The 27475-nt window shown below is 38.2% G+C and overlaps 2 protein-coding genes, 3 long non-coding RNA genes and 1 pseudogene across 8 annotated transcripts in view; 4 read left to right on the top strand and 2 right to left on the bottom strand.

Annotated features, from left to right (window-relative positions):
* Positions 1–27475, top strand: part of LOC106911543 (GTPase IMAP family member 8-like) — an 83556-nt gene that overhangs the window by 36685 nt on the left and 19396 nt on the right. The window lies entirely within an intron of this gene.
* Positions 309–27466, top strand: LOC106911165 (uncharacterized; annotated as a pseudogene). The gene is made up of 7 exons (XR_015764096.1): positions 309–391; positions 4133–4219; positions 6204–6923; positions 22931–23650; positions 23745–23878; positions 24002–24677; positions 24776–27466. The product of XR_015764096.1 is annotated as an uncharacterized LOC106911165 (transcript).
* LOC106930933 (uncharacterized) overlaps positions 324–27475 on the top strand; it is an 83676-nt gene continuing 56524 nt past the window's right edge. The window contains exon 1 of the mRNA XM_088008291.1: positions 324–391. The gene's annotated coding sequence lies outside the window, so the exon portion shown is untranslated. The remainder of the gene's footprint in view (positions 392–27475) is intronic.
* Positions 6988–8580, top strand: LOC148158009 (uncharacterized). The gene is made up of 2 exons (XR_015764094.1): positions 6988–7364; positions 8119–8580. It is a non-coding gene; the product is annotated as an uncharacterized LOC148158009 (long non-coding RNA).
* Positions 8851–12343, bottom strand: LOC148158008 (uncharacterized). Its single transcript, XR_015764095.1, has 2 exons — positions 12262–12343; positions 8851–9262 (listed from the first exon to the last, which is right to left on the bottom strand). It is a non-coding gene; the product is annotated as an uncharacterized LOC148158008 (long non-coding RNA).
* The window catches only part of LOC148158002 (uncharacterized), a 277765-nt gene continuing 264912 nt past the window's right edge, over positions 14623–27475 (bottom strand). Inside the window, exons 1-5 of one of the 3 annotated variants that reach the window (XR_015764098.1) lie at positions 17925–18096; positions 17708–17761; positions 16832–16925; positions 16110–16265; positions 14623–15325 (exon numbers count right to left, since the gene is read on the bottom strand). This is a non-coding gene — a long non-coding RNA (uncharacterized LOC148158002). Of the gene's footprint in view, positions 15326–16109; positions 16266–16831; positions 16926–17707; positions 17762–17924; positions 18097–27475 lie in introns of those variants that run through there. The other 2 variants (XR_015764100.1, XR_015764099.1) reach the window with 2 other exon arrangements.

Genomic DNA, 27475 nt, shown 5'->3' with positions numbered 1-27475 from the left:
ACCTTCATTTTCACTTCAGATCACTGTAGGTAATCAAATATTTCAATATGTAATCCAACAGTAAATTCTTCTAATGAGTAAATATTTATTTTCCTTCTTAATTTTACACAGTGGGTTTTATTCTATTTTTATTGATAAAACTATTTATTGATTTGTTCATTTTATTGTAAAATATTTGCTTTTGATAGTTACAGTAGAAATACAGTCATTGTGTTCATCTTGCAGCCGCCTCTATGTCTGACCTTACCAACCAATCATCAAGTGGAACAACATCCATCTCTGTTATCTTTACTTTCATTTAGGAACCAGTTTTCTGGGACCAACAACCAGCAGAAACCTCGGCAGAGTGAAGCTAATGAAATGGCTGCTTGAGCTGATATTTCCAACTCAGGTCAGTGAAACTTTATAAAACTGTCAATTTTGATCCTATTTAAAATGTTGCTGTTCTGAATTGTTATTTTAGTGGCTGAATATGTTGAATTCAGAGACTTTGGCTTTCAAGTTGGACAAAGTGGCTCCCTATGTTTTTATAGTTATTTTTGTACTGTTTGCTTTCTTGTATTAATGTTAACAATAATTAGTTTATTATTTCAATGTTCCAAATCGTATATATGACAGAAAGTAATATACGAGTTAGAAAACATTGCCTAAGCAAAGTAGGTGTCTCTAAACCTCATGCAAATAATGGCTTATGCTCTCCTAACAGCACAAAGCAGCCCTGCTACAGAGATGAGTATTGTGCTGATAGGAGGAAGTGTCATTGCTTTTAAATTGTTTTGTATTTGTTTTAAACTTGTGCATATGTATTAATTAGTTTTACTTTTGTGTAACAAGGTTGTTGTGTATTGCAGACTTCTGCCCAGGTCCCTCTTGAAACTGAGATCTAGATCTCAACAAGGTTCAGCTGGTTAAACAAAGGGAATAAAAAAAACTGTAAATGCATCTCAAGGAAGAACATCAGAATAAATACAAATTGAAAATGACAGCAATCCCATTTGTCACAACAATGTCCTAAGTAATAAAATAGCTTTTTGTTGGTTCTTACTTTGGGCTATCTGAATCTTTTTCTAGATGGTAGGAGCTCAAATTTACTGTGATTTATTATGATTAATGTCTCTTACATTTTTTCTCCCTCCTATTAAAAATGTTTGCTATATCAGGTAATTTGGTGCCAATAGTTTTGCAGGGTGTTTCTGTTTATTGTTTCATCCTGTTTTTGACATCTTTTGATTGTATAACATTAAACTGTATAAAACATGACAGAGAAAGCAGCTGCTGTCAAGTTTGCAAGTTCACAGCCCTGAGTCTAAAACTCTGATTTATGTGGTAAAAAAAAAATCTAATAAATCAGCAGTGAATATTTTAAATGGATTAACTCTAAGACTCAAAAAATTAATCCGTAAACTGATGTGTGTGAAAAATAACACAGACAGTGAGAGTTTGAATGTAAAGTTGATGAACAGCTTAGTTTCAGGAGCAGATAAAACAGCATAACTTCATGACAAATGATGGTTCTTGTTTTCTACATAAAGAGTATTTGCTACTTTGGTCACCTCAGTTTTCAAATTACTATGTAGAGCTTCAGTATTTATTTAGACAGAACAAAATCTTCTAATGAGTAATTGTTTTCCTGTTTGATTTTCCCACTTGAATTAATAAATGGCTTTTTTATTAATAAAATAAAGCCATTTATTAATTTAAATTTCGGTTTTATTGTGATATAATTACTTTAGGTCGTCAGAGTAGAAACGCAGTGATTCTAGTCCTCCAGCAGATGGCGATCTCTGACCATGTTTGACTTTATCATCCAACCATCAAGTATGTGGGGTGAGGGGGGAGGATCGAGGAAGGTGGGGGAATGTTGTTGTGGGAGATGGGGAGAAATGGTAGGTAGGGGACAGAGAGAAGAGAGGTGGGGTAGAGGTGCGATAAACAGCATACTTTGATTCAAAATTGATTAGCGGTTTTTCCCAACCCTGGTCCTCAAGGCAAACTGACCTGCATGTTTTCAGATGTTTGCACTTCAGCAAAACCCTGTTAATCAGCCATCAATTCAAATCATGTGTGCTGAATTAGGGGAATGCTTAAAAATGCAAGGCAGTGTGCCTGACAACCAGCGTCGAAAAACACTGGATTAGACGTTGGCAATTCAACAGTTATAATTTGACCACAAAACAACATCAATCCAATGACATCTCTTCAACATTGGTTACTTGGCTAAAACTGGATGATTGTTTGATGGTTGATCCAGCGTCAATTGTCAACCTCAACCAAAATCAACCATTCTGTCTATAATTCAAAGTTGAATTGCCATCGTGTGCTATCTGGGTACATCCTGACAACTGAAAAGAAAAAAATCATATTTCTTTCTGATACATGAACATCTTAGAAATGTTAATCATATTAACTTCCGTATTTAAAGTTTTCAACATTCTCATGTGGATATCATCCTATTTTCTGTTAATGAGCTCAATATTTGTAAGGGTTTATTTTGTCTTATTAAACTAACATTGGAGAGAAAATAGTTCTCTCCAATAGAATAGTTGATCTGCATACTAGAGAAAATATATAGCAACTGTTTATTTTTTTTATGATTGGTGATGTAAAAGTATTATTTTTCATATAATGTATAATCTGCTACATGTTGCACTTTCCTTTTATGTTTTGTACTTAACATTAGATTTTCATTTATAATTCTTGAAGATGTATTTTAAAAAAATAATCGGTAACACTTTATTTGAAGGGGGGTGAATAAGACTGTCATGACACTGTCATAAACATGTCATAACACCTGTCATGAACATCAATAAGCCTTCATGAATATTTATGACTGTTGTCATAAAGCGTCATTCGGTAAATTATGACACTTTTAATACAAAGTTGACATTATTCAAAATGTCTTTGTTATGACAACTTGACATTAACCAAGAAATCATTACTGTTTAAACTTTACCTTTAATAACATAAAGTTACCTAATTTTTAAAGTGCAATCAGTAATACTTTTATAACAAATTTATGTCAGTAATGAATTCTTGGTTAATGTCAAGTTGTCATAACAAAGATGTTTTGAATAATGTCAGCTTTGTATTAAAAGTGTCATAATTTACCGAATGTCGCTTTATGACAACAGTCATAAATATTCATGAAGGCTTATTGATGTTTATGACAGGTTTTTATGACAGTGTCATGTCAGTCTTATTCAACCCCCTTCAAATAAAGTGTTACCAAATAACCTTATCTGAATGTGATATTGAAAGCTTGAACATTTTATTTAGTTTTTTCAAGCCCTGTGTTTGATCATTAAAGGGTTAAATTGTTTGGAATGATGACCTGATTCTGAGATTAGAGCTCAGATTATTCAGTCTGCTGGTAATCAGAGTGAGTTTTCCCAATTTAAGATTTTTGTCAGGTTTTATTTTTTAAGCATTAATTTCCTGATTGAAAATCACTCCTTATTAATGTAATCAAAAATACTATAAGTATGTAAAGAACAGATCTAACATCAGGAATCAAGCTCTTAAAAACTGAAATTAAAGTTTCTAATTGTTTGAGTGTTTATTCAAAGGGAACTGAGTTACATTCACTGTAAATTATAAACTAATATAGGTGCAGTAAACATCCTGAACATCACTGGCTAAACTGAACTAACAGCTCAAATCCCTCTTGAGTAATTTCATAGTAATAAAGCATTCTACATGTGAAGACCAAAAATGTCAAAACTTTAAATCACTATGTAATGCTTCACCATTTAATTAGATAGTGAAAATTCTTCTGAGTAAATGTTAATTTTCCGTTTTTATTTGACCCAATGGGTTTATTCTGTGTTTAAAAAAAACTATTTGTTTATTGATTTCTTAAGTTTCAGTTTCATTGTACAATATTTTTTATGTATTATAATATAGAATTTTCAGTTTAATTTTGCCGTATTTTATTTTAGTTGTCAACTGCTGTTGTGTTAAATATGCTATACAAAAAAATGCGACATTGACAATTGAGGTTAGGGTTAGTCTACTGTTACAGTTGAAATGTAGTAATTTTAGTCTCCCAGCAGATGGCGATCTCTGACCATGTTTGACTTTATCAATCAGTCATCAAGCACAACATCATCAACCTCTGCTCTCTTTCGTTTAGGAACAGGTTTTGTGGGAACAAACAAGCAGAAACCTCGACAGAGTGACTCTAACAAAATGGCTGCTTCAGCTGATATTTACAACTCAGGTCTGTGACATTTTCATAAAACTTTCCATAAATTTTGTATATCTTGGATTATTCTTTTGTAAACTTTCATTTTAGTGGCTGAAAATGTTGATTTCAAAGACTTTGACTTTATGCAATAAATGGAAGTTGGACAAAATGTCTCCCTCTCATTTTGTAGTTGTGTTTTAGGTTTATTTTAAATGTAATTGTGTGTGTTAATGTTATTGATATTTACTTTATTAAAAAAGTGTTCCAATAGGAATATGGGTGATTCTTTTTTTGCGGCAACATTCCATGTCCCCATGTTTTGCTTTCAGTAATTTTTTGTAAAATGTGCCAAATATTTACAACAAAGTATTTTATTTTTATATTTATATATTTGCCATTATATATATCAAATATAAATGAAATGCCTTTTAAATATTATTTTGTTCTTTACACACCTTTTTGGTGACCAACATGCTCAATTTCATTGCGCCCCCAGTGCAATGTAATAGACTTCCTCATGAAGTTTAAACTATAATATATATATATTTTTTATGTTTTTCTTCAATAAGTTGATTAACTGGACTAAACACTATTTTAAATGCAATTGAATCTGTTGAAACTATTGCTTTATTTGATATTTTCTTCATATTATACATGTCCCAGTACTAACTTTCCTCCCTGTTAGGATTTTTCCTTTTTGCCTTAGAAAAGTCTAAAATTCCATAAAAACCATTTAATGTAAGTGACATCAGTTGGTTTTGAAGTAAATTCAACCATGGAAAACAAAGTAAGCTTCAACTGTCATTATCTCTGTACTTTTTCTTATCTTAAATATGTTAAACCTGTATGGGTAAAGCTTAAAGTTTCACCCTGTTAGGACAGATTGTGAAAAATGTTTATTCAGTAGAATTTAAAAAACATTATATTAGATTTGGTCATTAAAGGTTTGTTATTCTGTTGAAGGTTAACTAGCTAAATGTTCACCACATAAAGAGCTACAGGTAGATTAGTCAGAAAAGTTCCACCCTATGTTCATGAACCAAACAGGGTGGAAATTAGGGTGAAAAGTAATCATTTTAAGTAAAATAAAAAATGTCAGATGATGGAATAGAGCTGCAGAGTAATCTGAGGTATTAATAGATGTCTTTGCCATTTGTCTGTTTTCATTTCACTTGGTACCCCCATTGACTCCTGTGAGGGGAAGAATGAGTACCTGTCATGGGAAAATCCACTACAGGGATATCACCTGTTTTTGCCAAATAGAGCCAGGACAAATACTCTGCCTACATTTTGACTTGATACAGGCAATTCTGCAACCAATGATGAAAATCGTCAGATTTTAGAATCAAAGACATTAATTTTCCACCCTGTTATGGGACAATCCAGCATGTTTTGTTCCATTCCACACATGTTTTTATTAAATATTGTTACAGAAACATTAAATACTGTGAATTTTTCTGTGCCATGTTGGGAATTGAAGACCAATAAATGTACATATTGATATAAATTTTTAAAATTACCAATATTTTCAATGCTGACAGTAATAATGAGTTAAAAAAAACTTTTTTTTTTTTTTTTACAATACAGACATAAATGATTCGTAGCTACATGATGTGTTACAATTTCAACAATAAAACATGTTATATAGTAAAAGGGACACACTCTTTTTAAGAAAAAGTCATTATTTTTCTAAATTTACATGTTTAACTATATTTGTGGTCTATATGTAAATGTTCATAACAGGGTGGAACACATTCAGAGACAATGGTGAAAAAACACCTGTAATAATTAATTTATCCAATCCTGAGCTTGCCCATTATTAATTTCTTATTTTTAAACATGTCAGTGTTGTAACACAATATTTAAAACTTAAAACATTAATACTTTTTTTTTTCAAATGTCCTGAAGCCAAAATGTTGCCGCAAAAAAAAGAATCACCCAAATACAGTTGACCTAGAAAGGAAATTCAGTGCTGGTATAAACATAGTTGTTTCTAACTCAGTATCTCTCCTTACAGCACAAAGTCATCCTGCTACAGAGTTGAGGATTGTGTTAATAGGAGGAAGATCAGATATAATTCCCAGTGGTAAAAGTTCAGCTGGAAACTTCATCCTTGGTCAAAATGTTTTTAACACCAGCAGAAGAACAGCTCAGAGTGAAGCGAGGCAGCAGGAAGTGTTCAGCAGATGAGTCACAGTGGTTGATACTCCAGGATGGTGGTGGGATTGGCCTAGAGAAAACACCTCAAAACTGGATCAGATAGAAATCCAGAACAGTGTCCATCTGTGTCCACCAGGTCCTCATGTCTTTCTGCTGGTCATTCCTGTTGATTTATATTTATCTCAGCTTATCAAAGCATCACTAAAGCAGCACTTGGAGATTTTCAATGCAGATGTTTTCAGTCACACCATCGTGTTGTTCACTGCAGTCGATCCATGTAGTGATGAAAAGATAGAATCTAAAATCAGAAGAAATCCAGTCCTGCAGTGGATTCTTCAGCAGTGTGGAAACAGAAAACATTTTCTCAACATCAGTAACAGAGAAGATAGAGATCAAGTCAAGAAGCTTTTAGAGAAAATTGAGACCCTGATTGCAAACAATGGATTCAGACACTGTTCTGTTGACAGAAGTCAAGGAGAAGCTCTGAGAAAAGAAATGAGAGATTTGACTGAAAGAGCCTCAAAAAGGTTTGATCAAGTCCAGAAACAAAGAAACAAACTGAAGCTACAGATTGAAGGTAGGTTACAAGTTACTTTATGTCTAATAAGCTACAGTGCTGCTTATCCTGTAGATGTTTCTGGGTAATTGTATCAAGTCAACCAGAGTTTGGAAGGTAAAACTGATTTTGTTAGTGCATAGTTTAAAAAACTATTACAATTCTGAAATTACTAAACTATATGCTAACTATATACAAATTACTAATTTACGTTTGATCCCCTCAGTTGTACTGTGACTTTTAGTAATAGGGTATATACCACGGACTTCCGTTTTAGCACTTCCGCATTTTTTAGCCACATAGAATGCTTCCAGTGCGCAGGCAGCAGTATGTTAACAGTGGCTCCTCAGTCGCTGCAGGACTATTAATGTTGCCTATAAAATTATTCAGACGTCCTGAAACGCTCCAACAACAACAAAGGATTTAAGCTGGATGTGTCAAAACTTCACAATAACTTCAAAGGTAAGTTAATAAATCGTTTGTATTCACCATAATGCCTCATGTCTGACGTAGCTAACAGGGACAAGCTTACAAAGGTGCTATGTAAACGTTAAGTGTTTTGATTATCTGTGCAGTGTTGAATCTACATATCTATGCTTTATAGATCGATATAGATATATATCTATATAAACATATAGAGATCTCAGGGGTGGGCAACTCCAGGCCTCGAGGGCCGGTCTCCTGGAACTTTTAGATGTGTCTCAACTTCAACACACCTGAGTCAAATAATGAGGTTGTTAGCAGGACTCTGGAGAACCTGACTGCACTTAGGAGGTGATTCAGCTGTTGGATTCAAATGTGTTAGACCAGGGAGACATCTAAGAGTTGCAGGACACCGGCCCTCGAGGAACAGGATTGCCCACCCCTTGTCTATATTGTGCCCAAGCTATCAGTCGAATCTGAAGTTGGCTTCCGAACATAGCATCTAATTCGGAAAATAGCTAAAGGGCGATTACACTTAATTCTTCACTATCTTGAGCTTTTTTAATGTGTTGTACTTTAAAAACTACAACACCTAGATATTTCAAACCTAACTAGATTATTCTGTACTAACAACAGAATAAATAAAACATTTGTGAAACCTTCTAATTGATTTGTGAAATTTGTAAAATATCAATAATAGATTCCAGAACGCCTTAGATCTGAATTATTAAACTGGCATTATTTGTTATTTTAACTTCCCGTTTTCTTTCTTTTTTTTTTATCTTTATTATAGTTGGAGTTGGACAGAAGTTCTGTGTCATGGCTTCCTGGAGGGAGAGATTGGCTGAGCTAATGTTGCCAACAACTTTTCTCCTGCTATTAACGTTTTTGTTTTTCTTTATATAGAAAGTATTTCTATCAGTTGCTTTTTCCATTTTGTTTACAGTATTTGCTCTATTTTTTATTTTTACCTTAATGCTTACCTGGTCAGTTGAAGTGGAAATGTGCATCCTCTTGATTACTGGCAAATGTCAGAACCACATGGACTGAGCTGGTTACGTCAGATCAATCTGAATCTTTATTTCTCATTAAAACGACTTCTTGTAATTTTAAGACATTGTTATAAAATTGCATCTTTATTCTGCTGTAACGATGACTGCATTCTTGCAATTAAAATTTCTTGTATCCTGACCGTTATGCTCCCTCATACAACTCACAGAACAGATGGTTGAAATAAAAGCACTTTTTGAAAGTATTTTCTGTGACTTTATTATAGAAATTGAGGGCAGGAGGAATCGATTAAAATCAAATCTGGTATGAAAAAAATCTTGTAAGTCATATCGTCCAGCCTTATTCAGTATATTAAATTATATGACTAACTATATATTACTTAATATTCACATTTCTTTGCTGGTAATACCTAAAAGTGTTGCATTTTAACATCTCACTCCTGATCTACATGTAAATACTTGATATAACATAAAAACTGAGAAATGGGGGAAAAAGGTTTGTAAAATGTAGACTATTACAAATGATATTCAATTTTATTGTAGGTACAAACAGGATAACAAAATGAACAGTGAATATATAATATACTTTCTAGCAGCTAATCAGAGATCAGACTTGTTCGCCTTTACTGGTGATGAAAACTCGTCACTCTGGAGGAGAGGAAGAGGAGAGAGGAAGAGTAGCTCATCCCCGTCCAGGATGACTGCAGTGTCAGGGTAGCAAACAAAGTCTGCAGGAAGATTTTTGCATATCTGGTGCTCCAGTTTCAAGATCATAGTTTAACCAAGTACTGTAAAAAAAAGTTAGTCCACGTTGTGATGATCCGTGGACTGATGGACGCCATCAGCAGGTCCAGGTGCTTGGATCCAATGGAAAGGTAATCGGCACTGTGATCATGGCTCAGAAACACGAGGTGTTGCGATGCAAAACTGAAAAATTAAAAACACACACAAAAAAAAAACAATAAGCGTCCATATTTAGCTGAACAACATAATCAAAACTAATAAATCCTCAGCTCTTTTTGAGAGTTTTGCTTGAAAATAAATTGACAATATCTCAGGAAATTAAATGTTTAAGTGAAATAGTTCTGGTATCTCAAAGAAACTGCAAAAAATGTTTCAGAGGTGTAACAACACTGAAGTCACTGAGTAAGAGTGAACTAAAATACTACTTAGAAATGCATGTTAAAATACCATACCATACCATACCAACTTTATTTATAAAGCACTTTAAAACAACCACAGTTGATACAAAGTGCTGTACAATTTAAAAACACAACATAATAAAAAGTAATTAAAACAGTTTAAAAACAAAAACATACAATTTAAAACTAGATCCCACTGGTGTTGAAAGCCAAGTAAAATAGATGGGTTTTAAGACGAACTTTAAAAGTGGACAGTGAAGGGGCCTCTCTGATCTGCAAAGGTAAGTCATTCCATAATTTGGGGCCCATAACAGAGAAAGCCCTGTCCCCTCTGAGCTTCCTTTTTGTTCTCGGTACCTCCAAGAGCAGCTGATTTGCTGACCTGAGAGACTGATAGGGTACGTAGGGATGAAGAAGCTCAGTGAGGTAAGCCGGGGCAAGATTATGCAATGATTTAAAAACAAACATAAGAATTTTAAAATGAATCCTAAAATATACAGGCAGCCAGTGAAGTGAGGCCAGGACAGGGGCCACATGCTCCCTCTTTCGAGTTCCTGTCAAAAGTCGTGCAGCAGCATTTTGTACTAGCTGCAGACGTGAGAGCAGTGCCTGACTGACTCCCAGATAAAGTGCATTACAGTAATCCAATCGAGTTGAAATAAAAGCGTGGATCACCGTTTCAAAATGCTGCCTGGAAAGAAAAGATTTCACTGATGCCAATCGCCTTAAATGATAAAAGCTGGACTTAACCACGGCTCTAATTTGGCTGTCCAATTTAAAATCACTGTCCACCTTAAAACCAAGATCTGTAATAACAGGTTTAAAATATTCCTCCAAAGGTCCCAGGTCAACAGAGGAGGACTCACAGGAGCCACTGGGTCCAAACACCATCACCTCTGTTTTGTTTTCATTAAAGTTTAAAAAGTTCAAGGCCAACCAAGCTTTAATATCTCCTAGACATGCCAGGAGATGTTTGATTGAATGTACATCCTGCTGCTTTATGGGCAAATAAATCTGACAATCATCAGCGTAACAATGAAAAGAAATCCCATGTTTCCTAAGGATAGAACCCAGAGGCAGTAAATAAAGAGAGAAAAGCAGTGGGCCCAGAATTGAGCCCTGTGGGACACCATAAGACATTGAAGCAACAGATGATTCAGAGCCACGAACATTCACTGAAAATGTTCTCTCCTCCAGGTAAGACCTGAACCATTTAAGAACAGTGCCATCAATACCAACAATGTGGTGTAATCGCGATATTAAAATGTCGTGGTCTACTGTATCAAAGGCAGCAGTTAGGTCAAGTAACATCAGAACCACATGGTGACCAGAATCACATGCAAGAAGGACGTCATTAAAAACTCTAATCAAAGCAGATTCTGTACTATGAAGAGTTTTAAAACCTGACTGAAAAACCTCCAGAATGCCATTGTCATCTAAAAACTGTGTCAGCTGACAGTACACAATTTTCTCTAAAACTTTAGAAAGAAAAGGCAGCTTCGAAATAGGCCGATAATTAGCCAGAACAGTCGGATCAAGGCCAGGTTTTTTAAGCAGTGGCTGCACTACTGCATGTTTAAAACTAGCAGGGACCACACCTGAGGACAGACTGCTATTTATAATTGCAAGAACAGGCTGCCCTATGCTAGGTAAAATATCTTTAAAAAATCGTGGAGGCACAGGATCACGGGGGGAACCTGATGGCTTAATGTGGCTAACCATGTCCTCTAAAAGTGAGACAGTCAGAGGTTCAAACTGAGTGAAAGCAGCCGAGCAAGGTACTGAAATTGAAGGGTCAGACTCAGGAGCTGTGATAAGAGCCCTGGTACTACCAACCTTTTCAATAAAGAAACGCATAAAATCATCACACACATCAGGAGAAGCTTCCAAACAGGCATTCTGAGAAATATTAAGCACAAAGTCAATGGTGTTAAATAAAACACGTGGGTTATGACTGTTTGAGGAAATGATATTTGCCAAATATTCCCTTTTTGCCTCTTTAACTGTGCCCTGGTAGAGACGCCAACAGTCTTTTAAAATCTGAAGAGTAACCTGCAGTTTATCCTTTTTCCACCTGCGTTCAACACGACGACATTCCTTCCTTGCAGCACGAGTTCTGTCTGAATACTCTTTTGAAAGTGTGCAGCTGAAATTAATTTAAACTACTAGCAGGCAAAGCACAGTGTTCAGCTGATATCTGTACCAACAGTAATACACAAAATGATGCATAGAGGCATTAGTTTATAAAAGTCGAGGCAAACCTAAATTTACAATTTTAAAAACAAAAAGCAGCGGGAGGATGTAACTTCATAACTTCTTTTTCTAAGCTGAATCTCAGAGAAAAAAAAAAGAGAAATTACGTTGGGTAAAGCAAGAACAGATTATAGCAGCCAAATGGAAAAATTCACTCTAACGTGGATTATAATTATGAAAGAGCAAAAGTAGATGTCATATTTTCGGTATTCGGGAAATACGTGATTTGTACCATTTGTTCTGTGGGTTTTTCATGTGGATCGGTGAAACTTAAATGGCTGTAAAGCGAAGGTTTTGGACCTTAATCTGACCGACTACCTGTGTGGTTTGGATCGGGCTGAAGCGTTGCTGCTCTCGGCTGTTCTTAAATTACCTGCTCGGTATCGGAGGGGCTCGTCGCTCCGACTGCATGTTAAATGTATTTTAAATATTAATTAATATTAATATTTAATAAACAAAAGCTAAGGAGTTGCCTAAAAATAATTTCATACTCCGTATAACACAAACGCATTAACACACATATTGACTTACCTTGTGCCGAGTCGCTGTCTCTGTTCTCAGCCTGTTCCCGTTGCAGTGGATTTCCTCCGGCATTATTTTTCTCCAACAAATTATTCCAGTGAACAAAGCGCGTACAGCTTCCTTTTAACCTCAGTCCCAGCCAGCATACCCATGTGGGCCCCATATGGGAAAAAAGAGGGCTGCCAATATGGGCCCCAAATGGGTTTGTCCGCGGGTTCCATGGTGGCCCCACATGGGTTTGCCCAGGTAGATTTAAATGGGTGCTGACTGGGTTTTCAGTGGGACCCAGATGGGTAACTTACATGAGCCCCATCTGGGCCCCACTTGGGAGCTTTCATGAATTTTTACCTGGGCCCCAACTGGGTCTAAACTGGGCTAGAATATGGGTACCAAGTGGGTTTGTCCACGGGTTCCATGGTGGCCCCACATGGGTTTGCCCAGGTAATTTAATTGGGTGCTGACTGGGTTTTGAGTGGGGCCCAGATGGGTAACTTACATGAGGCCCATCTGGGCCCCACTTGGGAGCTTTCATGAATTTTTACCTGGGCCCCAACTGGGTCTAAACTGGGCTAGAATATGGGCACCAAGTGGGTTTGTCCACGGGTTCCATGGTGGCCCCACATGGGTTTGCCCAGGTAATTTAATTGGGTGCTGACTGGGTTTTGAGTGGGGCCCAGATGGGTAACTTACATGAGGCCCATCTGGGCCCCACTTGGGAGCTTTCATGAATTTTTACCTGGGCCCCAACTGGGTCTAAACTGGGCTAGAATATGGGTACCAAGTGGGTTTGTCCACGGGTTCCATGGTGGCCCCATATGGGTTTGCCCAGGTAATTTAATTGGGTGCTGACTGGGTTTTGAGTGGGGCCCAGATGGGTAACTTACATGAGGCCCATCTGGGCCCCACTTGGGAGCTTTCATGAATTTTTACCTGGGCCCCAACTGGGTCTAAACTGGGCTAAAATATGGGCACCAAGTGGGTTTGTCCGCGGGTTCCATGGTGGCCCCACATGGGTTTGCCCAGGTAATTTAATTGGGTGCTGACTGGGTTTTGAGTGGGGCCCAGATGGGTAACTTACATGAGGCCCATCTGGGCCCCACTTGGGAGCTTTGATTAATTTTTACCTGGGCCCCAACTGGGTCTAAACTGGGCTAGAATATGGGCACCAAGTGGGTTTGTCCACGGGTTCCATGGTGGCCCCATATGGGTTTGCCCAGGTAGATTTAAATGGCTGCTGACTGGGTTTTGAGTGGGGCCCAGATGGGTAACTTACATGAGGCCCATCTGGGCCCCACTTGGGAGCTTTGATTAATTTTTACCTGGGCCCCAACTGGGTCTAAACTGGGCTAGAATATGGGCACCAAGTGGGTTTGTCCACGGGTTCCATGGTGGCCCCATATGGGTTTGCCCAGGTAGATTTAAATGGCTGCTGACTGGGTTTTCAGTGGGGCCCACATGGGTAACTTACATGAGGCCCATTTTGGCCCCACTTGGGAGCTTTCATTTTTACCTGGGCCCCAACTGGGGCTAAACTGGGCTAGAATATGGGTACCAAGTGGGTTTGTCCACGGGTTCCATGGTGGCCCCACATGGGTTTGCCCAGGTAATTTAATTGGGTGCTGACTGGGTTTTGAGTGGGGCCCAGATGGGTAACTTACATGAGGCCCATCTGGGCCCCACTTGGGAGCTTTCATGAATTTTTACCTGGGCCCCAACTGGGTCTAAACTGGGCTAGAATATGGGCACCAAGTGGGTTTGTCCACGGGTTCCATGGTGGCCCCATATGGGTTTGCCCAGGTAGATTTAAATGGCTGCTGACTGGGTTTTCAGTGGGGCCCACATGGGTAACTTACATGAGGCCCATTTTGGCCCCACTTGGGAGCTTTCATTTTTACCTGGGCCCCAACTGGGGCTAAACTGGGCTAGAATATGGGTACCAAGTGGGTTTGTCCACGGGTTCCATGGTGGCCCCATATGGGTTTGCCCAGGTAATTTAAATGGCTGCTGACTGGGTTTTCAGTGGGGCCCAGATGGGTAACTTACATGAGGCCCATCTGGGCCCCACTTGGGAGCTTTGATTAATTTTTACCTGGGCCCCAACTGGGTCTAAACTGGGCTAGAATATGGGCACCAAGTGGGTTTGTCCACGGGTTCCATGGTGGCCCCATATGGGTTTGCCCAGGTAGATTTAAATGGCTGCTGACTGGGTTTTCAGTGGGGCCCAGATGCCTCATTCCTGTAGGAACAATGGGGTCTTTCTCACCTAACCTGAAAGTGAATTACATTAATAGATATACAATCTTAATCAACAAACCAAAGTATTAAAATGCTTTAGCACAAAACCTGCATTAAAAAAAAAGAGATGAAAAATGTCTTTTGGTCAAGGTTTTTATTTGGTAATTTAAAATATTGTCAGTTTTTTTTAACTCGTCAATTATAAGAACTTTATTAACACAGAGCAAATGATGCCACAAGAAATGCACTGGTAAAAGAAATCTACAAAATTATTCATATTGCAGATTTGAAAATAAACTAGTTTAATATAACAAATGTATAAAAATAGATCTATATGTAGATATATAATTATCTATGTAACTAGATTTCTAGCTATGTAAATATATATTTATCTCTATATATATAGATCTATATATCTAGATAGTTATATTTCTACATCTCGTTATCTAGATAACTATGCATCTAGTTATGTAAATATGTATAGATACATACATGTATATAGATCTATATCTAGATATGCAACTATATAGATAGATCTGTACATCTATATATAAATACATATAAATATATATCAACACACACACACACCTACATAGCTCTTTCACACTACATTTTTGTCAAATATTTTTAATAACCTATATGCCACACTTGAAAGCTCTCATACATCATTGTAACTGTCCATCTTGGAACCTGCCCACCTGAGTCTGAGCTGGCTGCCTCCCTAGTCGCTCTAACTTTTCTATTTCCACCTCTGTCCGGGGCTCCAGTAACCCACTTCGAGTGCCTTTTCCGTATCTTTGTGTGATTCCGTGGATGGATCCATTTCTTTTAAGTGCACCTAAAAAACAAGCAAAGGTAGAAATTGCATTAGTGTTTTACTTTTAGTACAATGTAACATTAATGAAATGTGCATCTCTTCCCCTTCAAGGGGCAGAAATGCTTGCAGGGATCTGCCAAAATCAAAGCACTCTCGAGTCATTATTATTATGTAGATAGAGGTGTGCAGATCGATCAGCAATCATAAGCGGTTAATTTCCGTGAAAATGTGTTTGATTGGTGATCGCTGATCACGGCCTCTTGTTGCAGATCACCTGTATCTCATTCGCAGCCTGCATGTGCAGCTGATCTACTCTTTCCGTCACACTGCGCACTTTTTAATTTTGCCAGATAACATGTTATCATTTATGCCTAAAGTGAAAAAATAACAGCCAATCCAGATGATCGGCAGCGATGGGCCCCATGGGTGATCGGTATCAGAATTGGAAGCAAAAAACCTGATCGGAGCATCCCTAGTACACACACTATATTCTTATTGTAAATTTAAAATATATTAATGTATATAAATCAACTACTGACATAAAGGTTCTATCATGGTCTTGTATATTTTGTTAATACTGTTTGAAATGCAAACAATATTACCTTCAAATTTTGTCAGCAATCAAATCTTTAAGTTCTTGAGAGCACAGTGAAAGAATACTATGTGAATTAAACCAAAAATTGAAGTCTCAGTTTTTAATCTAAAAAAAAAAAAAAAAAGATTACTAAAAATGAACAAAAGGCATAAGACAACCAAAATTAACAAATGTTCAAGAAAAAAAGTGAATATAAAAACTGATCTTTACCATACAAAACATCAGAGACGCAGGTCCCGGAACTTGTTTCCTATGTCGGCCAAACAGGTTGAACTGGAGGGCCAATTCAGGGGACATGAGGAATCACACAGCTTGTTGTACTGCATCATCTAAGGACCCTCCTCCTATTTCTGCAACCATGACAACCTTAAGTATAATGACAATTACAAGACAACATTTTAAAATCAGGACGCATGATACATTTAGTTTTTATTAATTGATTTGTTATTGTTTCACACATATATAGCTTATAAGCTTACTTTTATACATGGACAAAATGCCAATTGTTAATGTCTGTATCAATTTAAGTCAATAAATTTTGAAGGATTAGAAGGAAAAAGTAAAGCAAGGAGAACCAAATGGGTAAAAGAACTGAGAGCAGCTCAAATGACAACCAGGGAGAAAGAAGATCTAGAGCAGTGGTTCTTAACCTTTTTTGAGGTACCGAACCCCCCAGTTTCATATGCGCATTCACCGAACCCCGCTTCCCCCCTCCTTGCCCCATCCCTGTGCTCCTCCGCAGCACTGATTGGCTAAGCAATGTAACGTGATCCTCCGCAGCAAATGATGGCAAAGCGGCACATCACGACTTTACACAAGTTTTTTTTCCCTCCGCGGCAGAGGCTCCGCCGAACCCCTAGGGTTCGATCGAACCCAGGTTAAGAACCACTGATCTAGAGTTGTGTGTTACAGAAGTCCCTGTTCCACGTTACCTTCTACGTCGCTTTTCTGGAATATCATTATCTGTTTGAAGATCTGATGTCACTTCTGCCCTTGCAAGCCTTCTTCACGCTTCTCCATAGTAGTCTGTAGAAAATAAATTTTTTAAAAAGTATTAAAACATTGGTAAATCTAAAGCTCCCATTTGCATTGACCAAACAAATGGCTAGTTGAGACCTAAACACCCACTTGTCATGTTTTTTTGCAGTGAAACGATGACAGAATAACACGCTTTAAAATGTCACTTACACAATAAAACAAACATGATTTTAAAATATTTACTACTATGCCTTCATTCTATTTAGAAAAAAGCTTTTATGCCAAATATACTGAAACCACATGGGCCCCATTTCGTGTTGCCCATTTCTGTCCCATTCTCAGTTAGCCCACAATAATGCTGAATACAGTCTACATTTAGCCCAAATGGGCTGACAATATGGGTCCCATTTTAGGTTAAACATATGGGCCTCGTGTAGTTAGCCCAGACAAAACCCATGCCCATTCATCATTACCTATCTAGCCCACAACGACACGATTCAATGCAGTTTCATGAAAGAAAAAAAAAATTAAAAATGCACAATTAATGGATCCCAGCTATGCATGCTGGCTTAATTGGCTGCGAGAAAGATTGTTAAAAACCCATGTACACAGAATGAAAGCGAAGTAGTTACTCTTTATAAATAATGTAAGTGGTTTTATCGTGTCAAGGTACTTTAAAAGCAACCTCCGCTAGCAACGTAGATTCATTAGTGAACCGATTTATTCTGCCGCGTTGGCGCTCAAATTTACCGGTGAATGGCGCCGCAGCGTATTTGAAAATGATCTGGCCCAGAACAGTTTGAAATCGCTCTGCATCCAAATATTCTTACCTCAATAATGGCAGATGACTTATTGTGTGTGTTTTACAATATTAAAAAAATCACCTAAAAGAAAAACAAACAAAAAAAAGAAGAAACAACTAATTAGGTCTTTCGGGGTACTCCGGTCATCCGAACCATTACGAGCAACAAATGTTTTAACTAACGATTTAAAATCTCTCCCTAAAATTTGACACAATACAGACAAAACAGACAGAAGTGTACTTACAGATTCTTTAGTAGAAGGCCAGCGAACCTGCAGACTCCACGCCAACGGACTGATGGGACTACGTTTGATTTTGAAACCGCATATCCATCCGCCGTTAACAATTGTACGTTCTCCAAGAAACACGAGATTAATTTTGAGAGTAATACATCGGTTTAACAAATGTAAAACCGATGTAGCACTCGCAAATTTTCTCAATAAAAATAAATAAATATAGTCGTCCTTATTCAAATGTGTTTTGGAACTACTTTCTTTAGTGGATGTGTAAAGTGTCTACTTCAATTCACCAACCTTTATTGGCAACGGTGCCAGAGAAAAAATGAACAAAAAGGTTAAAAAGATTATTGAAAAAAGATTAAAAGATATAAAAATAATAATTAATAGAAATATTTAGTTTTTTTATTTTATTTATGCTGACAACTTGGAAAATGTTTACAGATGAAAAAACGGATGCTAAAAATTTTACTCTTGTCTTTCTCACTTGAGTTTTGTTTGAATTCATTTTCTAAACATTTTGTAATATTTTTCACGATGATCTGATCTGAACTATTTCTCCAAATAAGAATTAAGTCCTTCTGTGAAAAAGCTGCAATGAACACTTTGGATGTCACATCCTATTGATAATAAAATAAAATTAAATTACATTTAAAAAAAGAAGCAAGGACAAAAGTCCACTACTACCTATTTTGAGTGAGCAGCAGAAGATTATGCATATTTAAAACAGATAATGTCACAAAAATGTTAGGACATCTGGACTGTTCTAGTGTAAAATAATAAAAAGAAAAAATGCTAGGACTTCAAAGTGTAGCTTGGACAATACTGAACTGGTTTAAAAAATAAAGCATTGAAGCATATTTTGGTCTTCTGGAAGCCTAGTGTAATGTCGGTGTTAGTAAATGAGCCAGACAAAGAAATCATGTAGTGAGCATGGTTCAAATACAATACCTCTTTATGACCTCCAAGATGAGGTAACCATCCAAGGAGAGCTTTTCATTTTGTAGAAAGCTTATACAATTGCTTCAACAATTTACCTTTTATCAGCTCCAATACAGGCCAACTGAGTAACAATTTCCTTAGCTAAAGGCCATCAATCTGACATCTCATAATTTTTTTCAAAGTTTTTATAATCTTGCTCTTGCAGCTTTTGCTTTTGACATATAGTGAAAATTTTAAAAGTGACAGGGTAACCACATTGTCTAATCAGATTTTTTTTTAAATTTTCCCATTACCCCACATGAAAAAGGATTAAGGTCTACATTTTCCTACCCAGGTCTAACCCAAGTATGGTCAGCCCATGCTTATGTCATGTGGGTTCAATGTGGTCAGCCCACATGGGCTTCCCATGTTGGGCCCATGATACTGAAACTACATGGGCACGACATAGTGTTGCCCATTTTTGCCCCATCCCCAGTTAGCCCACATAAAAATGGAATGGGGCCTACATATGTATGCCCAGGCCCAACCCATGTACAGTCAGCCCGTGCTTATGTCATGTGGGTTCAATGCAGTCAGCCCATGTGGGCCCCACATAGTGTTGCCCATTTTTGCCCCATCCCCAGTTAGCCCACATAAAAAGGAATGGGGCCTACATACACATGCCCAGGTCCAACCCATGTACGGTCAGCCCATACTTATCTCATGTGGGTTCAATGTGGTCAGCCCACATGGGCTTCCCATGTTGGGCCCATGATACTGAAACTACATGGGCACGACATAGTGTTGCCCATTTTTGCCCCATCCCCAGTTAGCCCACATAAAAATGGAATGGGGCCTACATATGTATGCCCAGGCCCAACACATGTACAGTCAGCCCGTGCTTATGTCATGTGGGTTCAATGCAGTCAGCCCATGTGGGTCCCACATAGTGTTGCCCATTTCTGCCCAATCCCCAGTTAGCCCACATAAAAAAAGGATTAGGGTCTACATTTTCCTGCCCAGGTCCAACCCATGTACGGTCAAGCCCATGCTTATCTGGGTTCTATGCGGTCAACCAACATAGGCTTCCCATGTTGGGCCCGTGATACTGGAACTACATGGGCCCCACATATTGTTGCCCACTTCTGCCCCATCCCCAGTTAGCCCACATAAAAAAGGTATGGGGCCTACATACGCATGCCCAGGTCCAACCCATGTACAGTCAGCCCATATTTATCTCATGTGGGTTCAATGTGGTCAGCCCACATGGGTTTCCCATGTTGGGCCCATGATACTGAAACTAGATGGGCCCCACATAGTGTTGCCCACTTCTGCCCCATCCCCAGTTAGCCCACATGAAAAAGGAATGGGGCCTACATATGCATGCCCAGGTCCAACCCATGTACGGTCAGCCCATACTTATCTCATGTGGGTTCAATGTGGTCAACCCACATGGGTTTCCGATGTTGGGCCCATGATACTGAAACTACATGGGCCCCACATAGTGTTGCCCACTTCTGCCCCATCCCCAGTTAGCCCACATAAAAAAGGAATGGGGCCTACATACGCATGCCCAGGTCCAACCCATGTACGGTCAGCCCATACTTATCACATGTGGGTTCAATGTGGTCAGCCCACATGGGCTTCCCATGTTGGGCCCGTGATACTGGAACTAGATGGGCCCCACATAGTGTTGCCCACTTCTGCCCCATCCCCAGTTAGCCCACATGAAAAAGGAATGGGGCCTACATATGCATGCCCAGGTCCAACCCATGTACAGTCAGCCCATACTTATCTCATGTGGGTTCAATGTGGTCAACCCACATGGGTTTCCCATGTTGGGCCCATGATACTGAAACTACATGGGCCCCACATAGTGTTGCCCACTTCTGCCCCATCCCCAGTTAGCCCACATAAAAAAGGAATGGGGCCTACATACGCATGCCCAGGTCCAACCCATGTACGGTCAGCCCATACTTATCACATGTGGGTTCAATGTGGTCAGCCCACATGGGCTTCCCATGTTGGGCCCGTGATACTGGAACTACATGGGCCCCACATAGTGTTGCCCACTTCTGCCCCATCCCCAGTTAGCCCACATAAAAAAGGTATGGGGCCTACATACGCATGCCCAGGTCCAACCCATGTACGGTCAGCCCATACTTATCACATGTGGGTTCAATGTGGTCAGCCCACATGGGCTTCCCATGTTGGGCCCGTGATACTGGAACTACATGGGCCCCACATAGTGTTGCCCACTTCTGCCCCATCCCCAGTTAGCCCACATAAAAAAGCAATGGGGCCTACATACGCATGCCCAGGTCCAACCCATGTACGGTCAGCCCATACTTATCTCATGTGGGTTCAATGTGGTCAGCCCACATGGGTTTCCCATGTTGGGCCCATGATACTGAAACTACATGGGCCCCACATAGTGTTGCCCACTTCTGCCCCATTCACAGTTAGCCCACATTAATGCTGAATGGGGCCCATATGTTTAGCCCTAATGGGCCAGCCCAAGTGGGTCCCATTTTAGGTTACCATATCGGTCCCATACAGTTAGCCCAGATAAAACCCATGCCCACTCATAACCCATGTAGCCCACATCAAACCCAAGTGGGGCCCACCTATGCATGCTGGCTGGGTCAGTCTTCCCATTTCTGACGCTGGATCTTCAATATCCTCAAGCTTTGAAATAGCAGGCAGCTACAAACCTTATTTTCTGTATGAACAGAAATATCCTTCACATCAATCAGATTAGTTACTGATTTTTGTTCAAGTTATCACAAAAGACAGCCAGATAGTAAAATGGATTTGGAAGACATTTCAGGTAAGTAGTGGTGTAGTGGATATGTGCTGAGAGAATAGTGTTACTCAGTGTTACTGAGTAATTTTGTTTGATTTTTTATGCTATTTTGCTTGTTATCTGTATGTCTCAAACATGTCTGTTCATTATGTTGGACTCTGTTGTGTCATTATGTTGGACATTGTGTGTGTTACTGGAAAGGAGAGATGTCATTGAATGCAAGAAGACAATAAATCCCTCAGTTTAACTGTGGAAAAATATTTTCCTCTCAGTACTGAGGTAATGAATCTGAGTGAAGAGATACTATTAAGTCTATTTCTTAAGGTGACATTAATTGGCACAGAAACACAACAAAACGTCACTTGGACCAAATTTTTTTATCATAGTTTTTCCAGAACATTAAATTAAAAATTAATCTTCAGAAGTATTGAGATACAATCAGAGTTTTCAACCTGCAGCTCCAGAGTCAAGAGGCTCCTTGGTTCTGTGACTCAATTAATACAGTATTAACATTGTTTAGTATTAATATTAACAACAAATTAGAACATTGAGTTTTGTGTTTTCTTTTTGTTTCATTACTTTTGTTTTGTCCTGTGCCCCCATGCAAAAACACATTGGACCCCCTCCTCGTAAATTGGATCTAGAACCGCCACTGGTCTTCTAGTTGAAGGAAAGAAATGTTTCAGGATTCACATCTTTTTTAGAACATCATTTGTAACCCTCTGCAAAACATTGTTGAAGTTTTTTTTTTTTTTTTTTTGGAAAATGTTTGAGTACTTGAAGAAAAGAAACATCAAATCAAACTTAAGATACAAAACAATTTTGTCTCTTGGTTAAACACAACCAAAGCTTTATGATTCTTTTCAGAGAAAGGTTTCAGAAAAAGAAAGCTAAGCTAGAGGAATAAGAGCAAATACTGTGTAAAACAAATGCCTTTTGCTTTCTTTTACTAAATCTTTTAACAGTTCACTGGCACCGCTAAAGTAAAATAAGACACAACAGTTACTTAAGCACTTTGAATTCCCTTGCTGCTGAAAATGTGCTTTATAAATAAATTACCTTACCTTAAAATGATCTAAATCACACAGTTCATGGATTAGATTCACCTCCTGTGTATTTTTTACCTTTCTCTTTTGACAATCAAAAATTAGCACTTGTTTTAGCTTTGCAACTGTTTGATTCGTCTATTTTCTGTGTATTCAACATGGCTCTCAGTAAAGGTGAGTTGTATTTTATTTTTTTTAATTTAGTGAACTAAATTATTTATTTTTTCTGTTTTGTTGTTTAGGTGGAAAAATCCCTCCTAACCATTTAAGAATAGTGATGATTGGAGGATACTATGCTGGCAAAAGCTCAACAGGAAACATCATTGAAGGAAAAAATGTGTTTAATGTTGATGAAAAGAGTGACAGAACAACAATCCACAGTGAAATCAGCCACAGTGTGGTTGAAGGAAGAGTGCTCACAGTGGTCGATTCTCCTGGATGGCTTTACATCAACACCCTTCAGGAAACCAATGAAATGGATAAACTGGAAATAGAGAACAGTGTGAATCTGTGTCCTCCAGGACCACATGCTGTGCTGCTGGTTGTTTCTCTGACAATAAACATTGATGAATCATATCTGAGGTCTGTTCAAGAACATGTGAGTCTGTTTAGAGAAGAAATCTGGAAACACACACTTGTTCTGTTCACCTATGGAGACTGGCTAGGAGTGAAGACTGTAGAGGAGCGAATAGAGAGTGATGAAGGTCTGCAGTGGATAGTGAACAAGTGTGAGAACAGGTATCATGTCCTGAACAACAAGGACCACAGTGATAAGACTCAGGTAAAGGAACTACTGGAGAAGATTGAAGAGATGTGGGCAGGAAATGAAGATCCTTACTATGAAGTGGAGCTGGACCGAGCAGTAGAGCTAGAAACCAAGAGAGAGACTGGAGACAAGATGGCCAGAAGATTGAAGACGATCAGTGAGAGAAAGACAAGAGTCCTGAAAGAGCTGATTGGAGGTAAGCAATTAATGGTACATATTTTCAAAGACAGTCATATAATAGAAATATTTGAGTATTTAAACCATTACTGTATTTTTTGTTTCTTTTACAGATGAGAGACATCCAATCACTGACATCAGGATTGTTCTTGTTGGCCAGAAATGTTCAGGCAAAAGTATAGCTGGAAACATGATTCTTGTTAAGGGACAATTTAATAAAACTCTTGGCAGAGTCTGGTTGAAAAAGGTAACACAACATGGTAACAAAGCAAAAAGATTTCATACAATCTAACATTCAGACTGTAGTTGTCCAGCGAATGACATCCATCAAAAAATAGATTTATTTCTTGTTTGATTTTTATTATTTCAGAACTACCAAGATCATAGAGAAACTTCAACTTGTGTGAAACATGAAGGAAACTTTGATGGAGTAAAAGTCTCAGTTGTTGAAACTCCAGGCTGGTTCTCAGACCCAACACCACCTGACTGGATCAAAGATGAAGTTCTCCACAGTGTCTCCATGTGTTCTCCTGGACCTCATGTTTTTCTCCTGCTTGTTCCCATCCTCAGATCTTTCACAGAGAAAGATCTCAAAGCCCTGCTGGAGATCATGAAGCCATTAACAGAGAGAGTGTGGAGACACTGCATGGTGGTTTTTACCTGGGGAGAATGGATCAATGACGTCCCTGTAGAGAATTACATCGTCAGAGAGGGAAAGGAGCTTCAGGAGCTTCTGGAGAAATGTGGGAACAGATACCATGTTCTAAACCCCTTTAAATCTGATGTTCCTGTTCAAGTCAAAGAATTGTTCCCAAAAATTATTAACATGGTAAAACAAAACAAAGAATGTTTCTCAGTTGAAGGCAAGAAAGATAATTTTCTCAGTTTTCTTTGGCCACCAAAACAACAGACACTGACAGAACAAGAATGGAAAAGGAGAGAACAGGAACTGATAGAGAGAGTGATGAAAGCTTTAGAAAAGGAACCAGAGGAAACAACAGTGCCTCATGTGAAAACAGCACAGAGCAAAGATGAAGATCCTGACTGTAAGTTTTATATAATAATGAATTAATGTTTAGTTTACAGTCTTGCATGCATGTTGCATGCATTGTTCTCTTTAATAACATTTCAATGTCTGTTTCAGTGAGTGGAGATGTTTCATCAGAATATGGGAGCATTTCAGAGAACAAGAAACGTCGAGAGCATGACAACGTTGCTGAATGGCTGAATAAGAGAGTAAGAACATCAGAGATCAGCTCTGGGATCGGCAGCAGCATTTGTTCCTCAAAGTCTTATATGGAAAATCTTGAGGAAAGGTCTGTAATGGATTAAAGCCAGCATACAAATTTAGACAAATAAAGTGCTTACTTCTTTTAAGAGTTTGTATAAAAACAGATATTTAAATAAGTACTTCCTGTAATTAATCAGCAAACAAATTTAGGCGTACTGACACTAGAAGAGTAAATCCAAAAAGTTTTCATATTCCTTTCATATTTTATATATTTCAATACATATTAAATCATTTAAGAAAAGTAATGATTGGAGATTCATTGGCTGGCAAAAGCTCAACAGGAAACCACATTCTTGGAAAACATATGTTTAATGTTAGCAAAAAAGTGTGAGAGAAAAACAACCCACAGTGAAATCAGCCACAGTGTGGTTGAAGGAAGGCGGCTCACAGTGTGAATCTGTGTCCTCCAGGACCACATGCTGTGCTGCTGGTTATTCCTCTGGCAGTCCAGGTTGATGAATACAATCGGCCCAAAAAATAATCAACCTAAGTGGCTGCTTTGGGCCCCAGGACCACTAGGGGACCCCATAATTGGAACAGTTTTTTTTTTTTTTTTTTTTAGTAATTATTTCTGTGTTTATATTAACAAAAGTACACAATTTCATTATAAAATTGTGATTTTTTTTTAATAATATGACCTTTAATGCTAAGGAGATAAATAATACAAAATCTGTGACAAACAGCTTCAGTAACATTTAAAAACACATGAAACTTTGGTAGTGTGTGCAGAGTAAAGAACAGTGCTCTAAAATGTATGTAGCCAAATGTGAAACCCTTGATTAAATGTCCGAAGTCCAAGGGATGAACATGTGTTCATATTAGAGCATTAGACCAGAGGTTCCCAAACTGTGGGGCGCGCCCCCTAGGGGAGGCGCCGTGCCATTGCAGGAGGGGGCGGGAAGCAGATGAAAAAAAACAAAACATGAACACTGTATGCGCTGGGTTTTTACCTTAGAATGGCCAACTCTCTGTTATTCCTATGTCAATTTGATACAGTAGAGGCTTCCACACTAACCATATTTGTGTCCTCTGTTACTTTTATCAGCAGTTAAAACTGTTTAATCCGTTGTTAACATGTCGTAACCTGTTTTTCCGAGCCGCCTTTAAACGCAACATGAGCGCTACGACGCTCGCGCTGGGTTTACACCTGTGAAGGAGACCTGCTGTTGCTGTGCAGAGCTACGTAGGTTTGTGTTAGAATCACGGCAGCAAACCAGCAAAACGCAAAGAACTTTTCATAGTTTTCCCTCCAAACTAACCAAATGAGTTGAGTAAAGCTGTTGGATGAAGGTAATGTTAGCTAAAAGATGACTAGCTAATATCAATATAGCACCTTAAGCTTGTTAACAAGTAGCTTGTAGGCTACTGGTGTTGTTTGTGTTCAGCTACGATTCATTTTGACCCCAAAAGAGTTAATTCCTCCCATGTTCGTCTAAAGCGGGGGCTGAGTATAACAGGGAGTCTCTAAGAATCCCCCCACCACCCCCTTCGCTGACACACATTGTTCAACCAGACAGCTATTTGTAAGCCACAGGGGGAGCCCAGAAATAGCTTGGAAACCACTGGGGTGGGGGCAGGAGAAAAAGTTTGGGAACCACTGCATTAGACTGTGAACCGTCTGAGTCCCCTTAATGTCATCCAGGAGTGTTAGAACACTCCTTCAACACACATCATCTTTAATGCATTTTTAGGTATTGGTTTGTTTTGCAAAACTCTGAAACAGGAGAAGCGGGACATAAAAAGGAGCGACGAACTAGATGTGAATTATGGCATAAAAACAGAGAATCCGACGCTGAACAGTGAAAAATCAACACATCACGATTAGGGGGCGCAGCAGGTGATGAGTGAAGATTAATGATGATGAGCGTCAATAAATGATAAAATAAATCTAGCAACAGGAAAGAAACTAAAGTGGACATAGCAATGAACCAAGAGAGGATAATTACTAATCAAAGGAAGTTAAATGGAAATGAATGAAGAACAAAATGCAAGAATTAACTAAGAAACTAAAGTAAATAGAGGAATAAACTGGTATGGCAAGACCTTTCGAGCAATAATTAATACAGAGACTGTATGGCAAGAATAAACGGACACTATTTCCAGATAAAAGGTAAAATAATATTGTTGAAGTGCCATGGGTTTGTTGAGACCACATCTAGTACTGAGAATAAATATATCTTACAGACCATAACAGTAAAGAACTTATCACTTATTTATGTTTTTAATTAGATTTGATATATTTATTTCTTCAATATTATTTTTCATGTCAGTGAAAAATAATATTTTTTCACTGACATGAAAGTGTCATGAGGCTGATGACTCCATGACACTTTCAATTTGACTCATTAGGATTTGATTAAGAACCAGATTTGTTTTTTGTAATTTATGTCCAGTAAAACTATTAATCTATAAATCAATAGACAGGTCTATATAAAGATACAATCTATGTTTCTGTCTCATATTTGTGTGGCATTAAAAGGATGTGGAACTTTTGTTTTTTCTCTGAAAGCTCTGGTTTGCACAATAAATGCCATGTGGGTGAAATTTTATGGA

Source organism: Poecilia mexicana, unplaced genomic scaffold, assembly GCF_051168715.1.
Source record: "Poecilia mexicana isolate PSO_F unplaced genomic scaffold, ASM5116871v1 scaffold_8, whole genome shotgun sequence".
Lineage (NCBI taxonomy): Eukaryota > Metazoa > Chordata > Actinopteri > Cyprinodontiformes > Poeciliidae > Poecilia > Poecilia mexicana.
This window is presented reverse-complemented; position numbering and strand designations above follow the sequence as displayed.